At 35.3% G+C, this 16,873-nt stretch overlaps 1 protein-coding gene across 5 annotated transcripts in view; it reads right to left on the reverse strand.

Annotated features, from left to right (window-relative positions):
• GLRA2 (glycine receptor alpha 2) overlaps positions 1 to 16,873 on the reverse strand; it is a 169,538-nt gene that overhangs the window by 127,130 nt on the left and 25,535 nt on the right. The window lies entirely within an intron of this gene.

Consider the following 16,873-nt stretch of genomic DNA (forward strand, 5'->3'; position numbering starts at 1 on the left):
CGGGTCATAAGTCCAAATGGAGCTGCATTTTGAACTGTGGGTGAGTCAGAAATATCCACTTCCTTTTCCATGACACCCTTTAAATCAGTGGGTCTAACTGATTCTCTTGATACCTTTGAATTTACCCCATTCATTCTTTATATCCTCTGACCGCCAATGAAAACTGATGTACAGACATACAAAACCAAAGAAAATGAGCTGATTTTAAGGAAGAAACTCAGAAATGTCACTTAGCGCCCAGATTGTAAAGCAAGGGTTATTAATTCTCAATGTGCTTTCAGTAGAGAACCCACTTTTTTCTCCAGAGACCCAGGGGCTAGCTCTCTTTTTCTCTTGCCTTCGGTCTCCCACCCAAGCACTAATCAGGCCCTTTTCTGCTTAGTGTCTGCGATCAGATGACAACAGGTGTGTTCAGGGGGGGTATGTGGCCCTTTGCCCTTCGATGATAGGTATCATTGTCTAATGATTTCCAGTTTCATGTTGTTCTGGGGAATATATTTATTGCCCTCATGTAGTTACCCCCTGGGTGCTTTCTGGGATGAGAACACACTGCCATGAACCATCTATTCACTTGCTGATTTCCCCGGTGGAAAATCGTTTCTCTTCACTCGACACAGTCTCAGCAACCTAGTGCAGGCTACACTCCAGTTGGTTCTGTACCCAACAAGCCACTAGGATCTAAGTGAGGAGGAGTTTAGGTTGAGGTCTCCCTCTCAGGCCGGTAGTAAAACAACAGCTGTGGCGGCACTTGAGCACTATGTTTTTAAACTCTGTAAGTTGGTGGGTTCTCCAACCCTGTGCTTTGAGGAAAGGAAACTAAGGCTGAACAGCAATTTAAGTCTCCAGGCAAAAACCTTCAGTGAAAGAGATTGTGTTGAGCTTTTTTCTTTAACATAACTAACTTTTGTTTTTTTAATGAAAAACAGTTGTGTTTATTTTTTTTAATGTTTGTAGGTATAGAATCACAGGCACCACCCCCCCATTACCAAAGCATTTTTCAGCCTGTGTCTTGGAGATATTCCAAGCCTTATAGTTCCTCCCTTCCCCTCTTATTTTAGCATCTGCCAAGATGACCTCCTCTCCAGAGTCAATTTCTACTCTGCTTTCCTTGTTTTTCTCTTTTGGTTACTCAAAACAAAACGAAAATGACTCTCTTCCTTAGCCATAAAATTCTATTCTATAACAATTATAGTTTTCTGCTAATAAGAAATAAATTAAGACAAGGTAGAAATAAGCCATAAGAAATCATGTATGTTTGCTTTTTTTCTTCTCTCCACAATAAAATATTTCCTTTTAAATAGCCCAACTCAGGATGGAAAACTTTCATGAATTTTTATATACAAGATAGATAAGAAAATGAATGATGATTGGATAAAGCAACAGGAAGAAGAGAAATGTCATCTTAACAAGAAGAGTTTGAAAATTCAAATATAGATTGTCTTCTACTACACATTATCCATTTGTCTGGCCTCCCCAATTGGCTTGCAAGCATTTAGGAGGCTGGATCATATCATCGTATATTTATTTTTATCCTGCAGTGTAAATGGAAGTGTAAGGGTATTGCTGGAACTCAAGATATTTTTTAAGCTACCACATACTGACACACTGTATTAGGCACGTTTTAAAAAGTATCTAGTTTAATCCTCAAAAAAGAGGAATTGTTTTACTGCACCAGCACATGTTTTCAGATGAGGAAACTGGGGGTGAGACAGGTTAAGTAACTTGCTTAGAATCCTGCCACAGTAATTAGAAAAGCTGACCCTCCATGCCTTATCACTCGGATTCCCAAAAACCTAAACTTTCAACCACTTTGCTGCACTGCATTCATTACAGGATAACCTCTCTCCCTCCTGACCTGCCAACCGTGGTGTTTCCACTGCTTTGTATATTTCTGGGATAATTTGATCCTTTATATCTGACCTCTTCAATCTTTGGCATTGTCTCAAGTTTCATTTGTGTTTGGATATAAAATCTTGGAAAGAAGAAGAGGCGGTTTTTTTGATGAGGGATTAGCACATGCATATATTAAGAGCTGATACATATTAAACCCTTACTGTGTGCCAGTGAGTGCCTTATTAACTCTTCAGTAAATAGGTGCTACCATGTCCCCCATTTTATAGATGAGGAAGCTGAGACACAAGGGCAGTTAGTTAATTTTGCCAAGGTCGCAGAGGTTGTAAGAGGCAGCAATTTCCTAACTTCAGGGACACTTTTCTTAACTGCAGGGGTGAAATGTCTGAAGCCAATGGAATTATGTTAATGAGAGAAGCTACTGGAACTTGGCCTACAAGTTCTTTGAGTTAAATGATAGAACTGTTTTTCACTTTTGTTATCCCGATATTTGCCAGCACAACCTTTCATCTGTTATTTTTTTTATTTTTTTAAAGATTTTATTTATTCATTTGAGACATGTATTTTAGCCCAGTAATCGGCTAAGGTGTTCTAATTAACAAGGACACATTCTTAGACGTGATCACCAGTGAATGAACACGTTCTATAAACTGTAGAAAGAAATAGTTAACACTAGTTAACCTCATGTAATTGGTTTTATCAGCAAAGTTATGACATTCCAAAGTGAATTGAATGAGAAATGGATAGGAAAAAGAATTATGTAGATATCTAATCTCTCACATCACTGTTTATCCCCTTTCTTTCTAAACCTTGTCTCCTCTCTTGCATTTTCCCTCTCTCCCTCCCTCTTTCACTTTTTTATCACTCTCTCTCTTCCTTTATTTTTTGTCTTATTCTTTTTTATTATTTGAGTGTAGGTGACACACAGTGTCCTATTTATTGCAGGAATACACGGTAGCTATTTGACGAGTTTAAACACTTGCTATGCTCACGGGTATGGCTATCATCTATCACCAAACATTGTTATTTATAATATATTGACTGTATTCTTTATGCTGTGCTTTTTATTTCTGTGATTTATTCATTTCATAACTGGAAATCTGTATCTTCCCCTCTCTTCACCCATTTTGCCTATCTCCCACACCCTTTGGCAACCATTAGTTTGTTCTCTATGTTTACAGGGCTGATTCTGCTTTTTGTTTGTTTATTCATTTTTTTTTGTAGATTCCACATATGAGTGAAATCATGTAGTATTTGTCTTTCTCAGTCTGACTTATTTCACTTAGTATAATACCCTCTGGGTCCATCCATGTTGTCACAGATGGCACAATCTCATCCTTTTTTAATGGCTGCATGATATTTCTGTGTGTGTGTGTGTGTGTGTGTGTGTGTGTACCCTATCTTCCTCATCTGTCCGTCTATCGATGGACTCTTAGGTTGCTTCTATATCTTGGCTATTGTAAATAATGCTTCCATAAACATAGGGGTGCATATATCCTTTCAAATTAATGTTTTCATTTTCTTTGGGTAAATACCCAGTAGTGGAATTATTGGATCTTATGGTAATTCTCTTTTTAAGTTTGTGAGGAACCTCCATATTGTTTTGCACAGTGGCTGTACCAATTTGCATTCCCACCAACAGCGTATGAGGGTTCCTTTTTTCCCCACATCCTCAACAACACTTGTTAGTTCTTGTCTTTTTTATTTTAGCCATCCTCACAGGTGTAAGGTAATATTTCATTGTGGTTTTGATTTTCATTTCGCTGATGATTAGTGATGTTGAGCATTTTATTATCATGTGTCTGTTGGCCATCTGGATGTCTTCTTTGGAAAAATGTCTATTCAGGTCCTCTACCCTTTTTTTTAATTGGCTTGTTTGTTTTTATGGTGTTGAGTTGTATAAATTCTCTATATATTTTGGATATTAACCCCTTATTGGACATACCATTTGCAAATATCTTCTCCCATTCAGTAGGTTGTCTTTCTGTTTTACTGATGGTTTCTTTCATTGTACAAAAGCTTTTTATTTTGATGTAGTCCTAATAGCTTATTTTTGCTTTTGTTTCCCTTGCTTTAGGATGTCGACATATCTAGAAAAATGTTGCTACAGCTGATGTCAAAGAAACGACTATCTCTTCTAGGATTTTTATGGTTTCAGGTCTCACATTTAGGTCTTTAACCCTTTTTGAGTCTATATTTGTATATGGTGTTAGAAAGTGGTCTGGTTTCATTCTTTTTCATGTAGCTGTCCAGTTTGCCCAGCACCATTTATTGAAGAGACTTTCTTTTCCTTGTATATTCTTGCCTCCTTTGTCATATATTAATTGACTATATAAGTGTGGGTTTATTTCTGGGCTCTATTCTGTTCCATTGATCTATGTGTATCTATTTTTGTGCCCATACCAAACTGTTTTTATTACTATAGCTTTGTAGTATATCATGAAATCTGGAATTGGGATACCTCCAGTTTTGTTCTTCTTTCTCCAGATTGCTTTGGTTATTTGGGATCTTTTGTGGTTCCATACAAATTTTAGTAGTATTTGTTCTAGTTTTATGAGAAATGTTGTTGGTATTTTGATAGGGATTGCATTGATTCTTTTTGCCTTATTGTTTTAAGAGAGTGATCTTGTCATAACTCAAGTATATAATTCAAATATAAATGGAGGTGTATTTGGTATATGGTAAATAGATTTCAAATACTTTCAGTAGTTGGAAGAAACGCTCCCTTCCCTGACCCCTAGCACAAAGATGACAAGCCCCATCCTATACTGATCTTCTTTGTTGCTATATATCACTCTCTCAGATTATCTTCTTTGGAGTAAGGCATTTATTTGTCTTGGTAGCCCAAGTGAAACTACAGTGATGCTACTTGGGAGGAATAACAGAGTTATCAATTATTGTCTATTAACATCTTTCCTTTTGGACCATTTGATCAAATTGGCTGTAAGAAGGAACAGGATCACAATTAATAATGCATCCAACTATTTTATCCCTTGCTACTCAAACTGTAGTGGGAAGATCAGCAGAATCAGAACCACCTGGGAGCTTGTTGAAAATGCACGCTCTCCAGCTCCATTTGAATCCTGCTGAAGTGGTCTGCACTTTAATAAGAGACAATTGTTCCTACAGTTAATTTCTTCTCCCTTTCAAAATCAAGATCACTTGTACTTTGTTTCAGTTTCTCATGAGTATTCCTTGAAATCTTAACTGTAGTCCATTAATAAAACTACTAAGGTCAGACAAGTTTGGAAAGCACTGTTGGATAAGGTTTGACAAGTTTCTTTAATATAGGTTTCTCCAAATATAGGTTTCTCCAAATTCCCCAAATTTGGAGAAACCTATATTAAAGAAACTTGTCTAACCTTAATTTTTTTTCCAAAAATTTCCAAATTTTTCCAAAATTTTTCTATCACTTCAAACAAACAGAAACTTTATAACCATTAAGCAATAACTCTCCATTCTCCTCTCTCTCCAGCCACTGGTAACTTCTTATCTACTTTCTGTCTCTATGAATTTGTCTGTTGAAGGTATTTCATTTAAGTGGAATCATATAATATTTGTCCTTTGTATTTGGCTTCATTCACTTAGCATAATGCTTTTAAAGTTCATTTATGTTGTAGCATGTACCACAACTGCTTTCCTTTTTATGACTATATAATCATTGTATATATATATACTAAATTTTGTTTATTTATTCATCTGTTAATGGAAACTTGGATTTTTTTTCACCCTTTGGTTATTGTGAGTAATGCTGCAATGAAGTGTTTGACTTCCTACTTTCAATTCCTTTGGATATATACCCAGGAGTGGAATTACTGGGTCATATGCTAATTCTGTGTTTAACTTTTTAAGGAACTATCATACTGTTTTCTACAGTGGCTACACTATTTCACATTGCCACAAGAAATGTTTGAGTATTCCAATTTCTCCGTATCTTTGCCAACACTTATTTTCTGTGTTTTGTTCAATGTCATCCAAGTAGGTATGAGGGGATATCTTATTGTGGTTTTGATTTTCATTTCCCTAATGACTAATGACATTGAACGTCTTTTCTTGTGATTAGTGGCTATCATTTTGGAGACAGGTCTATTCAAGTCCTTTGCCCATTTTTGTATTGGGTGGGTTGTCTTTCTGTTGTTGAGTTGCAGGAGTTCTTTATATATTGTGGATACTAAACCCTGATCAGATATATGATTTGTAAATATTTTCTCTCATTCAGTAGGTTGTCTCTACTCTTTCCTGATAATGTGTCTTGGTGCACAACAGTTTTTAGTTTTGGTGAAGTCCAACTTACCTATTTTTTCTTTTGTTGCTTCTGTTTTAGTGTCATCAAAAAATATCAATGGCCAAATCCATGGTCATGAAGATTTACCCCTGTTTTCTTTTAACAATTTAATGATTGCAGCTCTTATATTTAGGCTATTGATTCATTTTGAGATAATTTTTGTATGTGGTGTGTGATAGAGGTCCAACTTCATTCTTTTGCATTGTGGAAATCTATTTGGCTATTATGCTAAATGAAATAAATCAGATAGAGAAGGACAAATACCATACGATCTCACTTATATGTGGAATCTAAAAAAAAATTAACAAACAAAAACCACACTCTTCAAAACAAACAGTGAATTTGTTTTGCTAACAACAATTTTTTTATTAGAGAAAGTGGGAGAGCATGCATGCGAGTGAGGGGGGCAATAGGAGAGGGAGAGAATTTAAGCAGGCTCCATGCCCAGCGTGTAGCCCAACATGGGGCTCAGTCCCACGACCGTGAGATCATGACCTGAGCTGAGATCAAGAGTTGGACACTTAACCAACTGAGCCACCCAGGTGCCTCTTTTTTTTTTGCTAATATTTTTTTGAGGATTTTTGCATCTATATTCATGAAGGATATCAGTCTGTGATTTTCTTTTCTTGTAGTGTCTTTTTCTGGCTTTGCTATCAGGGTAATGTTGGCCTTATAGAACAAGTTTGGAAGTGTTCTTTCCCTTTTTTTAATTCGTGGAAGAGTTTGAGAAGTATTGGTGTTAATTTTTCTTTAAATGTTTGGAAGAGTTCACCAGCAAAGCCATCTGATCCTGAATTTTTCTTTGTTGGAAGGTTTTAGATTACTCATTGAATTTCTTTACTTGTTATAGTCTGTTGATATTTTCTATTTCATCTTAAGCCAATTTAGGTAATTTTTGTGTTTCTAGGTATTTGTCCATTCCATCTAGGTTATCTAATTTGTTTATAATCTTCTCTGATAATTCTTTTTATTTCTGCAAGATCAGTAGTAATACCCCCACTTTTATTTCTGATTTTAATAATTGAAGTCCTCTCTTTTTTCTTTGTCAGTCTACCTAAGGTCTGTAATTTTTGTTGATCTTTTAAAAGAACCAACTTTTGGTCTTGTTGATTCTCTAATTGCTTTTCTATTTTTTTTTCTCTACTCTATTATTTACTTTTTTGAAGGGCTTTGGGTTTATTTTGCTCTTCTTTTTCTAGTTCCTCAAGATATAGGATTAGGTTATTGATTTAAGATCTTTCCTCTTTTTTAATGCAGCCATTTACATTATAAATTTCCCTCTGAGCACTGCCTTCACTGCATCCCATAAGTTTTAGTATGTTGTGTTTTTGTTTTCATTCATTTCTAATTTCCCTTGTGATTTCTTCTTTGACCCATTGGTTGTTTAAGAGTGTGTTAATTTCGAAATATTTGTGATTCTTCTGGTTTTCCTTTTATTATTGTTTTTTAGCTTCATTGCACTATGGTTGGAAGAGATAACTTTATGATTTTAATCTTTTAAAATTCATTAAGGTTTATTTTGTGGTTCAATATAAAGTCTATCCTGGAGAATGTTCCATGTGCACTTGAGAAGAATGTGAATTATCATACAGTTTCACTCAAATGTGGAACATAAGAAACAGTGCAGAGGACCATAAGGAAAGGGAGGGAAAAATAATGGGAAGAAATCAGAGAGGGAGACAAGCCATGAGAGACTCTTAACTATGGGAAACAAACTGAAGTTTGCTGAAGGGGAGGTAGGTGCGGGATGGGGTAACTGGGTGATGGGCATTAAGGAGGACACAAGATATGATGAGCACTGGGTGTTATACACAACTGATGAATTGTTGAACACTACATCTGAAACTAATGATGTGAAAGAAAGAAAGAAAGAGAAAGAAAGAGAGAGAGAGAGAAAGAAAGAAAGAAAGAAAGAAAGAAAGAAAGAAAGAAAGAAAGAAAGAAAGAAAGAAAGAAAGAAAAAAGAAAAGAAAGAAGAGAAAAGAAAAGAAAAGAAAAGAAAAGAAAGAAGAGAATTCTGTTGCTGGCTGGAGCATTCTATATATGTTTGTTAGGTGTAGTTGATTTATAGTGTTGTTCACATCCTCTATTTCCTTACTGATCTCTGTATAGATGCTCTATCCATTATTGAAAATGGTATATTAAAGTCTCCAATTATTATTATAAAAGTATTATTTCTCCCATCGTTTCTGTCAAGGTTTTCTTCATGTATTTTGGGGGCTCCATTATTTGGTGCATTTACTTTTAGAATTGTTATATCATCTTGATTATTTGACCCTTTAATCAATATAATAATGTCAATCTTTGTCTCTTTTAAGAGATTTTTACTTATAGTATACTTTGTCTGATGTTAGTATAACCATCTCAGTTCTCTTTTGGTTACTATTTACATAGAATATCTTTTTCTATCTTTTCACTGTCAATCTACTTGTGTCTTTGGATCTAAAGTGAGTCTCTTGTAAATAGCATATAGTTGCATCATATTTTGTTTTATCCATTCTAATAGTCTATGTTTTTGATTGAGGAGTTTAGTCCATTTACAGTAAAAGTAATTACTGATAAGGAATGACTTACATCTGCAATTTGGTGTTTGATCTCTATATATCTTACAGCTTTTTTTTTGTCCCTCATTTCCTCTATTACTACCCTCTTTTGTGTTTAGTTGACTTTTTTGCAGTGAATCATTTTGATTTTCTTTTATTTCTTTTTCATATACTTCTTAAATATTTTCTTTGTGGTTACCATGGGGATGACATTTAACACCCTAAATTTATAATTTAGTATGAATTTATACCAACCTTAACTTCAGTAACATACAGAAACTCTACTGCTATACAGGTCCATCCTCCTCCCTTTATGTGCCATTGTCACAAATTACATCTTTATTCATTGTGTGCCCAATAGCATAGATTAACAGATTGTAAATGCATTTCTCTCTTAAATCCTGGAGGAGATAAAAAGTGGAGTTATAAACCAAAACTACCATAATACTGTTATATATTTGCCCGTCTATTTACCTTTGCCAGAAATTTTTATTTCTTCATTAGGTTTTGAGTTACTGTCTGGTGCCCTTTCATTTGAACCTGAAGGACTCCCTTTATCTCTTCTTGTAAGGGTCTGTGGTTGTAATGAACTCTTACAGCTTTTGTTTATCTATAAATGTCTTTATTTCTTCTTTATTTGTGAAAGACAGTTTTGTTGGATATCAGGTCCCAAGCTCCCAGTTAACTTTTTTTTTCCTTCCAGTACTTAAAATATATTATTCCATTTCCTTCTGGCCTACAAGGTTTCAAGGAAAAATAAGCTAATAATCTTATTGAAAATCCCATGTAAATAATGAGTTGTTTTTCTCTTGCTGTTTTAAAAATCCTCTCATTGTCTCTGGCTTTCAACAGTTTGACTATAAATGTTCTCAATAGTGTGGGTCTCTTTGGGTTTTCCTACTTGGAGTTCATTGAGGTTTTTGGATTTGTAGATTTATGTTTTCATCAAGTTTGGGGAGCCATTATTTATTTAAATTATTTATTCATATATTCAAATATTCTTCCCACCTCTTCCTTTCTCTCTTCTCCTTCTTGAACTCCCAGAATGTGTAGGGTGGTCCATTTGGTGGTATCCCATTGGTGAACTTGAGTAAAATGTGTATTGTATTGTTGGGCAGAGCATCTGTTCAGTTTTATTCATTCTTTTTCCTTTATGCCCCTAAGACTCAGCAATTCAATTGCCCCATCTTCAAGTTTACTGATTCTTTCTTCTTCCTGCTTAAATCTATTGTTGAACTCCTCTAGTGAATTCTCCATTCCTGTTACCATACTTTTCAGCTCCAGAATTTCTGTGTGGTCCTTCTTTATATTTTCTATCTCTTTATTGATAGTCTCATTTTATTCATGCATCACTTTTCTGATTTCCTTTCATTCTTTGTTTTTATTTTCCTTTAGACCTTTAAGCGTATTTAAGATAGTTATTTTAAAGGCTTTGTTTAGTAATGTGTGGACTGCCTCAGTGACAATTTCTGTTAATTTATTTTGTTCCTTTGAATGGACCATACTTTCCTGTTACTTTGTATGCTTTGTAATTTTTGTTGATAATTGGACATTTGAATATTATAATGTGATAACTCTGGAAATCAGATTCTCTCCTTTCCCCAGAGTTTGCTGGATGTTTTGATTGTTGAAGGATATAGTAGTCCATCTATTTCCCAAACTCTTTTTGTGAAGACTATATTCCATCTCACTTGTGGTCATTGTAGTCTCTGTTCCTCAGCTTGTGTTCAGTAAGGTTTTGACAGAGATTTCTGTGAACACCAAGAGCTAAAAATCAGCCAACCAATCAACCAAACAAATGAAACATACCTCTCCCAGGATACAGATTGTCTCTGTGCTGGGCATTCCTTCAATACCTAGCCAGTCTTGAACTGAACTTGAAGATCAGCCCAAGGTAAAATTTTAGGATCTGCTCAGGTCTTTTCTGAGGATGCATCATGCCCTGAAAAATGCATGTGGCTTTCAAAATTCCCCCTGCATACATGGCTGATTTGAATTTCCTAATTTCCCTAAGAAAATTTCCTCAGCTTTAGCTCTCAGGCCTTAGATGGTCTATTATATATTTCAACTGTAATCTTTTGCCCCAGACATCTGAAGGTTTTTAGTGGTTTTTTTTTTTTTTTTGCAGTGTTTTTGATCAGTACTTGCTGTTTTTCCATCCTGAGTTCCAAGTTAGGTGGAATAGAGATAAGCACTGTTATGGGTTGAATTGTGTCTCCCCTCCACCCCATTCATATGTTGAAGTACTAACCCCCAGGACCTCAGAATGTAACTGTATTTGGAAAGAAGATCTGAGAAACAAACTGAGGGTTTTAGAGGGGAGGGGGCAGGGGAATGGGTTAGCCCAGTGTTGGATATTAAGGAGGGTATGTATTGCATGGAGCACTGGGTGTTATATGCAAACAATGAATCATGGAACACTACATCAAAAACTAATGTTGTAATGTATGGTGACTAACATAACATAATAAAATAAAATTTAAAAAGAAAATCTTTAAAGAGGTAATTAAGGTTAAATGAGGTCATCAGGGTAGGCCCTAATCTGATACAAATCGTGTCCTTATGAAAAGAGGAGAAAAGAGATGCTAGGGATGTGTGTGCACAGAGGAAAGACCATGTGAGGACAGAGTTGAGAAGATGGCTATTAGCAAGCCAGGGAGATAGTCCTCAGGAGACACCAATACTGCTGACACCTGGATCTTAGACTTATAGCCTCCAGAACTGTGAGAAAGTAAATTTCTGTTGTTTTAGCCACCCAGTCTGTGATATTTTGTTGTGACAGCCCTAGCAAACTAATACAAGTGCCTTGCATTAGTCCTTCTGGTAGCACACATTGATTAGAATAGGCAGACAAAATAATTTGTGAATAATGTTTGGTCTGCCCCCCTCCAGAACCAAGACCCAGGGTTCCACACTGAGAATTCAGGTTGCCACTAATTCAAAACCCAAACCACTGCTGGGGAGGGAATGGGGCAAGAGAGTAAAAAAACAACACAAAATTTTCCTACTATTTGAAGTTGGCTTTTTCTTAATTCAGCAGTTTCTTGGTTACTGCAAACTTTTGACTGTTTTCTAGAGTTAACTCTGACAAAGTTAGTTCTGACAGTTTCTATCTACTTTTTGATGTTTCTCTGGGGGAAACAAGAGCTTGGACCTGCCTACTCTGCCATTTTGTTAACATCAGCCTCCTCCTCCCCAAAACTTTAATACGGTCTTGTGAATTATGGTTCTCCTGAAGGAGAACATAGAGTGTTATTGTTGTTTTTCAGATTTATTTGACCATAGGAGGTTTTTTGTTTTTTTAAATAGACCATCCTTTTAATGAAGCACGTTTCAAAGATGGCAAGCATTCTGCACAATATAGTTTCGAAAATGCTGATCCACATTTTTCTTTTCTTAATTCAGTTAACAAAGTCTTGTTGAACAATAAATATGTTAGATGATAATAATAAAACTATGACTAAGACTAAAGGCAATCATAGGGCTATAATAAAGCTCTGCGCTCCTGCCAAGGAGGGGATCTTTTATTGGGGGCTGCAGGGTAAGTGCCTGGGATGGAGAGGCAATGGAGGAAGAACAAAGAATCAGCAAAGATCAGCTTAATCTTTCTCAGTTACTTATCTAAGACTGAATTTATGTAATGATCCTGTGGTCTAGAAATATAACTCAGGGATGCAAGTGAAAAACTCTGCTTGTAATCAGATTTGATAAATGTATAAATTCCTGGATGAGTTCTCTTAAAAACCCAGTGCTCTGGATGATGGGTCAGCAACATTTTTTTGTAAAGGGGCAGATGGTAAATATTTCAGGCTTTGTGAGCCACAGAGTTTCTGTCACACCTACGTAATTCTGTTTTTGTAGTGAAAGTAACCATAGACAGTAATGTAGGTTTGGCTGTGTTCTAGTAAAACTTTACAAAACAGGTGGTAGATTAGATTTGGCCCGTGGGCCAAGTTTGTTGAGCCCTGCTCTGGGCTCAGAGTAGGAGGTTGGTGAACAGCAGAAATTGTTGTGGAATTCTAAGATTTTTTCACACCTATGAGTGAGGACTGGCCATGAACATGGAGGAGCATAGGGACTGTCTGTAGGATTATCTATAATCAGTTTAATACTGTGATTTTTGGCATGAAAAAAACCTACTTTGGCAGCAAGGTTGGATGAGAAATGATGTCCTTTGAGCCAGCTGCACTGTTGTGGATGAAAACCATTGAGTTTAAGTTAGACTGTTATGTTATTGCAAGAGCTAGGAGGCAGTATGGAAGAAAAATAGGGCCTGGCCAGATAATGTGGACAACAAATACTTAGTATATTTGACTCAGTCATTATATTTAATATGTTCTCTATCTTGCATATTTAAAACCTGAAACCAATTTTTATAACTTCTACCATGGCAATGAAAATTTTATCTATTATTCATAGTGACTATATTAATATAAACCCATATATATATATATATATACATTGACCATAACTTTCTAAGTTAAGAATAAATATTATTTTTTAATATTTATTTTTGTATTTTTAAAATTTTATCTATTATTCATAGTGAACTATATTAATATAAACCCATATATATATACATATATATATCTGTATTGACCATAGTTTTCTAAGTTAAGAACAAATATTATTTTTTAAAAAGCTTCATGATGGATTCTATTTAAAAATAAGCAGCAGAGACAAATATTGTATGATATCACTTATTTGTAGAAACTATAAAAAAAAAACAAATTCACAGAAACAGAGAGTAGAGTGATAGGGGCTGTGGGTGAGAGAAATGGGGAGATGTTGGTCAAAAGATACAAACTTCCAGTTATAAGATGAACAAGATATTGGGATATAATGTACAGCATGGTGACTATAGTTAACAATACTATATTACATATTTGAAAGTTGCTAAGTGAGTAGCTCTTAAATGTTCTCACCACGAAAAAGAAATTGTAGTTATGTGATATGATGGAGGTGTTAAATAACACTACGTGGTAATCATCTTGTGATATTAATGCTATTGTGATAATCATTTTGCAATATATACATGTATAAATCAACACATTGTACACCTTAAACCTACACAATGTTATATGTTGATTACATCTCACTAAAGTTGGAAAAAATTTAAACAAGGGCTGCAGCAAAGATTTAAAAAATAAGCGTTAGGAAGGAATAGGAAATATTGTGTAATGCCAGAACAAGTAGTCACTATTCATTAGTTTTGCCTCGAGAATGTTATTTTCCAACATCATTTTCAGGAGAAAGATTTAAGAGCAGAGGGCATTCTTTGAGTTCCAAGATGAAAATATTATTTTTTTCTCTTGTCACAAGTAGGCAAGAATGGCATTTTTATTTTGCATTTTATGCCTAGTAAATAATTTAATGTGTCATTAAGTACCATCGTTGCTTTAGTGTAAGACCCTTGGATGGGAATGGAATATTAAATATATGTGCTTGATTTATACATGAATTAAGTTTCCTTTGGAATAAGAAGATTTTTGTCTAGCAGAAAGATTCTTGCCATTGGCTCAAGAGATAAAAGGGGAAAATAAAGCACACAGAGGAAGCAAGAAGATGTATAGTTAAGGGTCAGAGCCTTGCTATTTGAATGGGGAGAAGCAGTGTTTCTTATGATGGCTTCCTGTGTTGCATGGTTTTTTGATGCCCATGAAAAAGAGAGCCTTGGAGAATGGGAGGATTGCAAGGGGAGGGAATGGCTTTTCATGGTGTAGTCCCTTTATGAGGGGTGATTTGATTTGAGGCATCTAATCTGAAAGAAGGGAGGGTTTTTTTTTAAATGTCATGATTGTAATTATAAATGACTACAAACTAAGTAACCCATTGCATTATTTTAATCTTCTTGATAATTCACCATGAATGAATTATATACCATTGGTTCTTCTGTTCAACACATGGTTGCTGACATCCAAGTCTGTGCAAAAGGCAAACTATTTAGAGAAGTAAAGAAGTTGGCCATTTACTGATTCCCACATCTTATAAGATAGTCCAGCAAACCATTTGCTTTGGGCCAGCCATGTTGATAAAATGATGTAATTGCCAGATAAAGCAATTAACTAGCACCTAAGGTAGCCTTAAATATAGAGAACCAAATGGCAGCTTCTGTGAGTCCTTCCCACTAATGGCTACCAGTTGTCAACTGCTCTCACACAAGGATGAGTGAATGGACAGATGAACACATAGCTCAGATCCATGTCAGAGGGCTTTGAGAATGTCAGCAAGTTTCTATTTTTTTTCATGCTGTGGATTTCTCTATGATTTTTAAGACGAGGGATAAGACAGGGACCATTATCTCATATAGGATGATTACTTTTAAGAAAGAAAGTGGGTGCTATTGATAATTACACAGAAACACCAGGTATAAACCAGGACTGTCTCGAGAAAAACCTGGACTTTGGGTCATACTACTCAGATATTTTTGAAGTATGGTGACTACAGTCTGTCTTGTTTTTGCCACTAGCTCTGTTTATTTCCACCTGTGAACTTTAAACAGTACAGAAACTCTCTGAGTCTTTTATGTCTTCCGTAGAATGGGAATAATGATGCTTGCCTTGATATTAATTGTGAAAATTAGTAGTAATGTATGGAAGGCACATAATAGTTGCTCAATAAATTGTAGTTTATTCATAGTAATATTAGTAGTATTAGTATCATTATTATAAGTTCATTGGATTGTCAAAAATATGCCTATGCAGGAGGTGTGTCATTAAACCCATTTTAATATATAGTAAACTGAAATGTTGAGACTACAACTTAGATCTCCTGACATTTTCTGTGCTAATCTTGACTGAAATAATGCCCATCTCATCCAATTTTCTTTTTCTTCTGTCTGTAAACTCTGTTTTTTTCTCAGCTCTACGGAACTTTTTAGCAGGATCCAACCACCTTTTTTAACTTTCTTTCTTAGAGAAGTTATGCATAAACATTCCTTTTTGGGGGGCAACCACATAGCACTATGGGTTTGAGATCACTGCTGCTAGCTTCTTTATTTAAAATAAGGTTTCTCAACCTTGGTATTATTAGCATTTTAGGCCAGATAATTCTGTGGGGCTTGTCCTGTGCGTTGTAGGATGTTGAGCAGCAGCCTTGGTTTCTACTCATTAGATGCCAGCAGCTCCCCAACTTTAATGGTCCCTATTGTAACAACCAAAAATGTGTCCAGACATTGCCAAATGTCCCCTGGGAGAAAAAAAAATCACCCCTGGCTGAGAACCACTAGATTATAAAAAGAAGGTAAAAATGGCAAGGTGAATGGAAAGATTTTTCAACAAGGGTTACATGTTATGTGAGGCGAACGTGATAACCACTACACTATGGAAACTCAGCAAGGGTTACATGTTATGTAATAATGAAATGAGCTTCAGATAATTCTGCTTAGCCAAATATATGTTAGGGTCATATTAAAATATTTTTGGTCCTGTGACTTTCTCATAAGAACCCTCATGAAACGTATACCCCTTTGTTGGATTCAGGAAATTAAATTTGGTGATTCTTTGCAGGCATTTACTGAATTCTGGACATTTCCATCTTATCAGTCTTCAGTCACTCATTAAATCAACAAACATTTATTGAGTACCCATTATGTGCCTGGTATATATTTGGTCTTCTACTAATTATCATTTACATTAGGTGGTGAGTTGTGGGACTAAATATAAGAAAATCAGGCATTATGGACAAGTCAGAAACAATTTGCTGAAAAGCCCTTGAGTCATCCTGCAAGAAATGTCAGATGGAACAAAAAGTGTGTGCCTATCCAAGCATCTCACATAGGGCATTTATGTTAAGCTTCTTTCTAATAAAAGTGAACTGCTGCTTTTTTGTTCATTGTAAGATCATAGTGACCTTAAAGTGAACAGTTTTTGTTCTGGGATATTTAGGGCATTTTGCCTGTGGTGACGAAGTTCATTTACTATTTTAAAGATCTCAGAGACTAGATATAGACCTTCATGTTGGGAGTAATTTGTAAGTGTAATCTACATATATTTCTGTTTATGCTGTCATAAAATGTCATCAGATGGAGAATTGCTAAGGGAAAAAAAAACGTGAGATTCTTGCTATCTTGGGATTAGGGTCGATAATAAATAAAGACCTATTTAGTCTTAAAAGCAGACAATTTTAAATGCCATTTGGAATTAGTTTTGAAATGAAGAGATCTAAGAATTTCTCATGAACCCAAATGATATTT

This window comes from Callorhinus ursinus, unplaced genomic scaffold, assembly GCF_003265705.2.
Source record: "Callorhinus ursinus isolate GAN/ISIS: 27379988/994484 unplaced genomic scaffold, GSC_fseal_2.0 scaffold16, whole genome shotgun sequence".
NCBI lineage: Eukaryota > Metazoa > Chordata > Mammalia > Carnivora > Otariidae > Callorhinus > Callorhinus ursinus.